The 7,741-nt window shown below is 41.0% G+C and overlaps 1 long non-coding RNA gene across 1 annotated transcript; it reads left to right on the top strand.

Moving 5' to 3' along the window:
* The first annotated feature begins 6,463 nt into the window (after window positions 1–6,463).
* On the top strand, window positions 6,464–7,444 carry LOC121013141 (uncharacterized). Its single transcript, XR_005782526.1, has 2 exons — window positions 6,464–6,811; window positions 7,117–7,444. It is a non-coding gene; the product is annotated as an uncharacterized LOC121013141 (long non-coding RNA).
* Window positions 7,445–7,741: the final 297 nt, after the last annotated feature.

Below are 7,741 nucleotides of genomic sequence, written 5' to 3' on the forward strand. Positions count from 1 at the left end.
GTAATCTGGTTAGGAAATTTCCAAAGTAGGACTAATTTATCAAGGGCTTTTGCAATCATCTTGTGGTTTGTCCACAGGCTTGGACAAGGAGCCAGAAGACCCGGGTTTGTGGCTACATCCATCATCAACTGTACGACTTCGGGAAGATTCTATCACCTCTCTGAGCTTACTTCTCAAACAGTAAAAAAAAAAATAGGAATAGTGCTACCCAACTTTCTTATCTCACGGAATTATTGTGCAAAGCAAATGAGAAAATGGATGTAGACCACTTAGGAAGCTATAATAAAATTTGGCTCAAACATAACATTCTGCATTATTGCTCTGACATTACTAATAATGGCTTGCTATATTGTAAGCGGACTTGACTGTAATAAGAATAGCTTTTTATTTGGGGGGGGCGTATTTTTGCCAATGTGCAGTTAAATGAAACCATTATAGCAATGTTTGCTTACAAAGGCCAGCAAGAAATGGCACTCGACTATGTAGCAGATTTAGTGAAGTAGCTACTCAAAGGGAAGTGAAATGCCTTATCTCAAAGTATTTGAAGATGGACCATTAGCTCCTTGGTTATTATTGTTAAAATAGCTTTCTCTGTATATAAAATGACCTCAATATTATAAGCAGTCATTTCAAACTTTTAAAAAAACCTGGCACAGGTGACTTAGCTTCTTTCATACAACGTGAAAATCACGTGGAAAAAGATACATTCCCCAGAAAAAGTCAGACAACTAACATAAAGAACTTAGTACCACACTCCACCTCCTCGAGTTCATGGAACCCTTTAGTTTCCTGAGTAACTGATTCAAATCCCCGTTCAAAGGCTCTTTGGGCCATGGGTTACCCAAACAGACTGTATTGATTTGATAAATCAGGTAATTAGTGAGTAAATAACAACATTTTCTCTGTGCTTTGCTGACACAGCTTCAAAGGTGAAATTTGTTTCGGAAGTGAGAAAAATTCACACAGAGAGAATAGTATGTACGGAAAATGATTTTCCCCCAGAATAATCTGGGCCTCTGACATTTCCATATTAAGAAGAAAAAGCGTTTAATAAATCAAAATTACATATTCATTCTCCTGTACGCTTCTAAAATAGCTTACTGTGAAAATGCCTTGTGTTAATATGCTGACAGGTTCTGTGCAAATACACACTATTACAAAAAAAGCTATATATCATACAATATTCGACACCCCGCTATTTACTAGTTTTCTCTGGACTAAGCAATAGCATGCTTTGAACTCTTAACAGGGAACCAAGTGGAATGTTAAGTAAACCCAGTAGCTTCTTTTGAATGTGCCAGTTTATACCAGTTCTGTTCTGGGTAGCAAGGGTTAGAGATTTCCTTTCTAATCAGCTAAACACTCTTTCCAATCTCTCTCTTTAACCAGGCATGAAGACTCAATCCTCCGATCACCCTGTGCCTGTGCCGATGGTCCTGAAGAAATACCAACAGCTCACAAGCGGTACAGACTTCAGGAAAGAGAGTGGAGCCTGCTGTTGGCAAAGCAGAGTGTCTTCCCCAAAGCCCTGAAACGAGTTGTAAAAAACCCCTGCAATCCGAGATTGAAATGTTTCAAACAGGGCAGATGGTAGCCAGGAGGTAAGCCTCTTGCTGGCAATAATTTTCCATTGGCGTTTGTGGGAGAGACCCATAAACGTTGTTCAAAGTACTCTTTGGTTATGGTAGATGTGAAAGTTGCCAAACCGATTGCATTTCTGACCATGCTGTGGGATAGAAAATTAAATGCAATATTTGGATTCTTGAAGAATTGAGTAAACAATTGGGGTTCACGTATATATGACAAAATCTGCCACTAAGCCCTAGACTTGTCATCGAGAGAATTGTCAGCTTGTTTCCAGTTCTAAGCTGCCTGTAAAATAAAGATCACGTGGTATGGATCCCTTGAAGCCAGAAGCTGGGCAGGGGAGCTGTCCATGTGATTGGCCACCAAGCAGGATTTGTCCTTTAGAGCCTCCCATTTGATGGTGATCCTCAGTTTTTGAGATGCTTGAAACTGACGCCTGTTAAGTGAACAAATGCAATCATTATTTTCTGTTGATCGCTTCCAACTCTTTGGCTAAACACAGGCTAACAGCAGACCAGGAATGTATTCAATTCATTTAGTTTGAAACAACTGAAACTATGGCTCTAGTTTAAAATTCCAAGCTTCACTATGAAATGTTGAAGATGGCTTTGGCCCCCCGGCCACCTCACTTCAGCTTCTGTTTGAGAAATTTTTTTGCCCTGTTCTGGGATTCCTGTTAAAGTACTTCAGTTAAGCACTGGTTCTCAAACGGTCATGCGTACACGAATCACCCCAGGGAATTTGTTGAAACACACATTGGTATTTGGTAGGGATGGGCCTGAGATTCTGTATTTCCAAGAAGCTTTTTGGGTGATCAGGTCAGCCCAAGGATATACTTTGAGTAGCAAGGTACTAACCTTTGACCTTCTTCTGTATTACTTACTCCACCCTGGGGAGAAAGAGGGACTTATCTCATTGGTGAAGTAGCAAGAATCTGACAGTTATTCACCCATGATCCTCCTGCAAAGGAACTTATACGGGCAGAGGCCACTTACTGCGTGTGACGGCCTCTTTTACTCTCTCCCCTTGCAGGCACCTTGCCAAGGGGTGGAAGTTCTCTTCTCCATCTGTCGAAGTTCCTGGGAAGTTTCTGCCGGTCAGGGCAGGGGCCTGTGACAGCCAGATCTGGAAAGTCAGTGCACACCATGAGGCTGTGTATTGGTAAGCCCCTTCAGGGTCCAAATGTTGTTCTCAATCCAGCTCCACAGCAATTCGACTTTCCTTCTGATCCTTCCTTCAAGTCTTGTGTGTGTGTCTCAGTTTGTTAGGAGCCTGGTGGAGAGAGGAGGGTGGTTCATTGGTCCTTTAACTTCTACTGAATGCTGTAGAAAAGTCAGCCTTCTGATATGGGAGCTCATCTGGTCTTCCTAGAGATCTGAGGGCAGTTATCTACTGTATAGGATCTGTGTAACTATCTACTGTATAGTTATCTACTGTATAGATCTGTACAGGATCTACCTTTCACCTTGAGTGGCAAGGGGGAGGCAAGGATGAGGGCTATTTTGAATAGGGTTTTAAAAATGGGGTCAACTGGCTTCCTGTTGCTGGGCTTTTTACATCTTCGGAACCTGTTGGGCAGGTTTAGTTTCCCTGCAGAATGTTGGAATTCAGATGAAAAGAAAGGCCCCTGGGCTCCCTGGGAAAGCCCTAGAGTTCAGAGCAGTGCGGGTTGTGGGGCTTCCTCCTAAGGGAGAGTCAAATGCTCTTTTAAGGAGGTTAGAGGTTCCAAGAGTTATGCCATAGCAGTAGTGACTCAAGTTTTAGTTAATTCTATCCCACGGAGTCTCCTCTTTGGACACTTGGTAATATTGGATTACTCCTCCACCAGCTTGCAAGTTGGCCTGTTACTTGGCCTTACAGAGTGACATTACCTGTAACCCTTGTCCGACCAAAGGTCTTTATCCTCAGGCAACCATGGCCGATGGCCCAGCTTTGTGTTCTCTTTTGTGGGGATTACCTTGGCCCAGATGAGCCTGCAATGTGAGGATCTGTGACATATTTCGAAGTCTATTGGCTCTCGTGTCAGACCAAGAGTCAAATGTCAGCCCTGTCAATTATTAGCAAGATGCCTTTGAGTCCAGAGCATGCTTAATTTCTCTGAGGTTTAACTTTTCTCCTCTATATTCATCTAAAAAGTGAGAAAAAAATGTTTAGGGTTAAATGAGATAGCATAAACAAAGTGCCCGCCATACAGTAGACCCCATAACTGGTGTGTATTATTAATATCATAGCATTTTTACTCAACCTTTGCTTCTGACCATTATTTCCTCCAGCACCTACTTTCCGCCACAATCCCCAGGAAAACAAATATACACACATATATACACGCATTGTCTGCATTCAATTGCTTATGAACCTTAATATCAATTTATAAAAATAAGGTCAAGTAGTAATATGTCTCAGAAGAGCATGCACACAATTCAAAGGTATCTGTAGTGTTAATGACTCTATCCTCCATTTTCTTGATCTTTGTAGTATGGCAAATTGTCTCCGAGGACGTATCGTTTGAGGTAAACAGCACTTCTATACATTCCAGTCTTGCTAGGCAGTCAGTTTCATGCGAGTGAACTCACCCACCATCAATTTGAATCTTTCCATATTGAAAGAGAACAGATACTCAAGCTTGGTGACAGGATGTTACCTCTTATGATTGAGAACATGAGGAAGTTGTTCAGCACATTAAACTGTGACCTGGCAGGTTTGATAGTAATATGCAAAGTAGCATATTAGTTACAATGGGAATCACCTTCCTCTTCCTTCTTTCAAGGCCCGTAAGGAAAACACATAACTAATGTCCCAAACTCTTAACTTGTTTCGATGTCTTTGACAGCATTTGCTGCTAGCACATCCTCATGGAAAAGGACACCTATGGGAGCCAACAATAGCTTTAAAGACTTTTTGGTTATGAAATAGAAATGGTTATAACCACTCTAAGCCAAAGCTCTGCTTTCATAGAAAATCAAGAGGCATGCATATTTAGCAAGTTTTCTCTTTGGAGGTGGAAATATGGTGGATAGTGCCATTTGATAAAGATTATACTGGGCATAAAATTCGAACTGTTGGAGAAATAGCTTCTTTCTCAAAATATTTAATCAAGAGAAACATTTGAAAAGAGGAGTTCATTTAAGATAATTTGACCATTGGCAGAAATGTATGCTGTTTCAGGGGAGAGCTTTTTATCTACTTTGCTTTCTGAAATGTGCCAAATGCTTAGAACAGTCCTTGCCACTCAGTGGGGTTTAACAGATATATGCTGAATGAACTCATGTACCGATTTTTTTTTTTTTAAATGTATGACCAGTCATGCTATCAAGTCATCAGTGGAAGAAATTGTTGTTCAATCATTTGAGGGAGAATGATTCCTCAAATCTGTTTCTTTATTTGCCAAATTGCTGGCCTTTTTGCTCTTTTCTTTAAAGAAAAAAAAAAAAAGAGAGAAAGAAAAAGAAATGTCCACTTGCACCAATGTGACCAAACCTTTATTCCTTTAAGGGATGAGAAATGTGAGAACCCACTCAAGTAAGTTCAAACCTAACTGCAACTCAGCTCTGCCCAGCTCTTGACATAGGATGACACAAGCCGGGCAGATGGGCTCAGAGCCTCTCTTCCGACAGTGACTCAGGGATCTGGGCTGCTTTCACCTTGAAATTCTATCATCCTGGAGGACTTGGCTGTCAGCCACATGGATAGAAGAGAGGGAGGGTGATCAACTCACAAACACTTTGATTGCCTTGGACCAGCAGGGCCAGCAGGTGAGCTCAACTCACCTTCTGATTGGTGGAGGCTCAGTCTTATGATTTCTACCTCACTGCAAAGGAAGGCTTGGAAAATGTAGTGAGTACTATTTCTTCCGCAGTAAGAATCAATAGCTTGGCAGTAGAGGCTTGATGTTGATATGTGGTTTAAACTGTACGTTGTTACATTTTGGAGGAGGCACGTGGTAACAGAGAAATGGCATCATGTGCATATCCTAGTATATTCTATTTTTTTTTCAGCCAATTGACAAATGATTTCAGATTTTGATTCTCGCTGATTGGCATTTCTCTTGGTCCTGTGTAAACATATCCCTTCCGATAGGCTACTGGCTTACTGTTGCCTCCCATTCTTTTTTCTCTACCAGTATGAGCAGAGTAAACTCATTTCCTTGCACTGGTTTCAACCAGCCATACTGGCATGCACTTTGGACAAATGTGTTACTAGTTTCTTTAACTGATCCTGGAACTTGGCTAATTACGTTTTCACAGCAGATACACTTTGCCTCCAGAATAGGGCATGAGAAACTAAAAACGTCGTGCTTAGCAATTCCAGAGAGCATTCAAAGGTTAATAAACAACAACAACAGCGGCAACAGCAGGAACAAAAACGAGCAAACAATTGCTTGCTTTTCATGTCCTTGAAGGCATGAGGTCAGAGCACACCTTCCCTTGCGTTCAAATATATTTATCTTGTGGTAGACTGGTTTGATTGGTTTGGTAACTTGTGTCTGTCCAGGTCTCAAACTCTGGTTTTATGACCGCTTGTCTTTTTATCCAACTGAAGCTTTTTCCTACTAATAGAACTGATTTGCAATAATGATTTGCAAAATGATTTGCAATAAATATATTGCCTTATCCTAGGCTAAACTCCTGATCAAATTGCTATGTGATCGTCACGTCTTCACCCTATATATAATTTTAGTGATCGTGTAAAGAAGCACTTGAAGCCTGTTGGGTCATCCCTGGAGTCCAGAGAATCTGATCTGCACAGGAAACTTGGCTTAAGTTGTTTGGAAATGATCAATGACCCGAAATATGAGGGAAAGCTGGTAGATTTTCTTCTTACCTTTCAGCTGATTCCACCAAGCCTTTTTCCTGTTTTCGTGATGGTATTTTGACTTTCTAAGTTGAAGGGCAATTTTTATTACAAGGATCTGGCTTTCAATTTCCTGGATGTGTTTGCTTGTTTCAGAAAATTTAAAGCCTTGGATATTTTAGGGCTATCTCCTTTGGTTATATTTTGAATACCTCCTAGATAACTTGTACAAATATTTTGAGTTAGATGTATGTCTGCACATAGGAAACTTGCAGGCTTTCATGTTTTCTCACTTCTTTTCTCTTTAAAGTCAACATAGTATTTTTACTTTCAGAAATTTCCTCTATATATCCTGTGCATTGTCTATACCGAGCCATCCTGTGTTTTAGATCCGTGCATCACAAGCTATTGAAAACATACAGAAGCCCTTGTGGTAAACCACGCTCTGGAATCTCCAGGGACCTAATGATTGGGCACATTTACTTCTCTCGCCCCCAGAATAGCAGTGGTAGAAGGGGAAGAGAAGTCGTGAAACAATGTGACAAATTTAACATAGAAATTTTAACATAGAAATGTGGGATGAAGATCGGATAAAATGATCAGAAAAACTTGAGGGTTGTTAACTTGAAAAATGTTCAATAACACGGCGTATAGATGTATTTGCAAAGATTTTGGCTCAGGGCTAATGGATTTTTTGATGTGCTAAACACAACTTTTTTTTTTTTTTTTTCCTCCCAGATGGAAGGGAGACCAAGGAGTGGAAGGGGAAGGAAGGTTGTAGACCTGCTTGATTTCTAAGCAATGTGAGAGTGTTGTGTCTTAATCTAATTTCAGCTGCCACCGAACAACACATGCACATACGGTATACGTTTCATTGTGGGCTGGTCGAGCCGAACTTATCTTATTGACCCGGAGGCGAGTGGTAAACATGCTCGCTCGTTACACCACCTTTTTTTCATCCGTCTTCTTCAGTAAAAGAATTTCACGCTTTTGTTTAGAGTGCCAAGGGACCAGAATTGCTTGCAACTGGTGGTGGCCAGATGACATAATTTTAGCCAATAAAATGCAAAATAAAGGTTACTGGTGGAACTTCCAGGAAATACTACTACTTTTTTTGCACAGGAGGGGAAAATCTCAGCTGGCCTGTGTCCTTTGGTCCTTCCCTCTTCTTCCTGCCCGGAATTAGAAACTTATACCCGATCTTGTGATCAGAAAGACAAAGGTCTTAAGTTAAGGATGACAGAGCGTCATCCAGAAGGAGCTTGGTTCTCTTGAACAACTGTCCCGGTCTTCACTGCTCACCTTTAGTGTCCTTGTGAAATGAAATCTGCGGCCTCCTGTTTGTTGGAGCTGCTCTAGTTGG

This window comes from Herpailurus yagouaroundi, unplaced genomic scaffold (assembly GCF_014898765.1).
Source record: "Herpailurus yagouaroundi ecotype Mexico unplaced genomic scaffold, PumYag 198, whole genome shotgun sequence".
Taxonomy (NCBI): domain Eukaryota; kingdom Metazoa; phylum Chordata; class Mammalia; order Carnivora; family Felidae; genus Herpailurus; species Herpailurus yagouaroundi.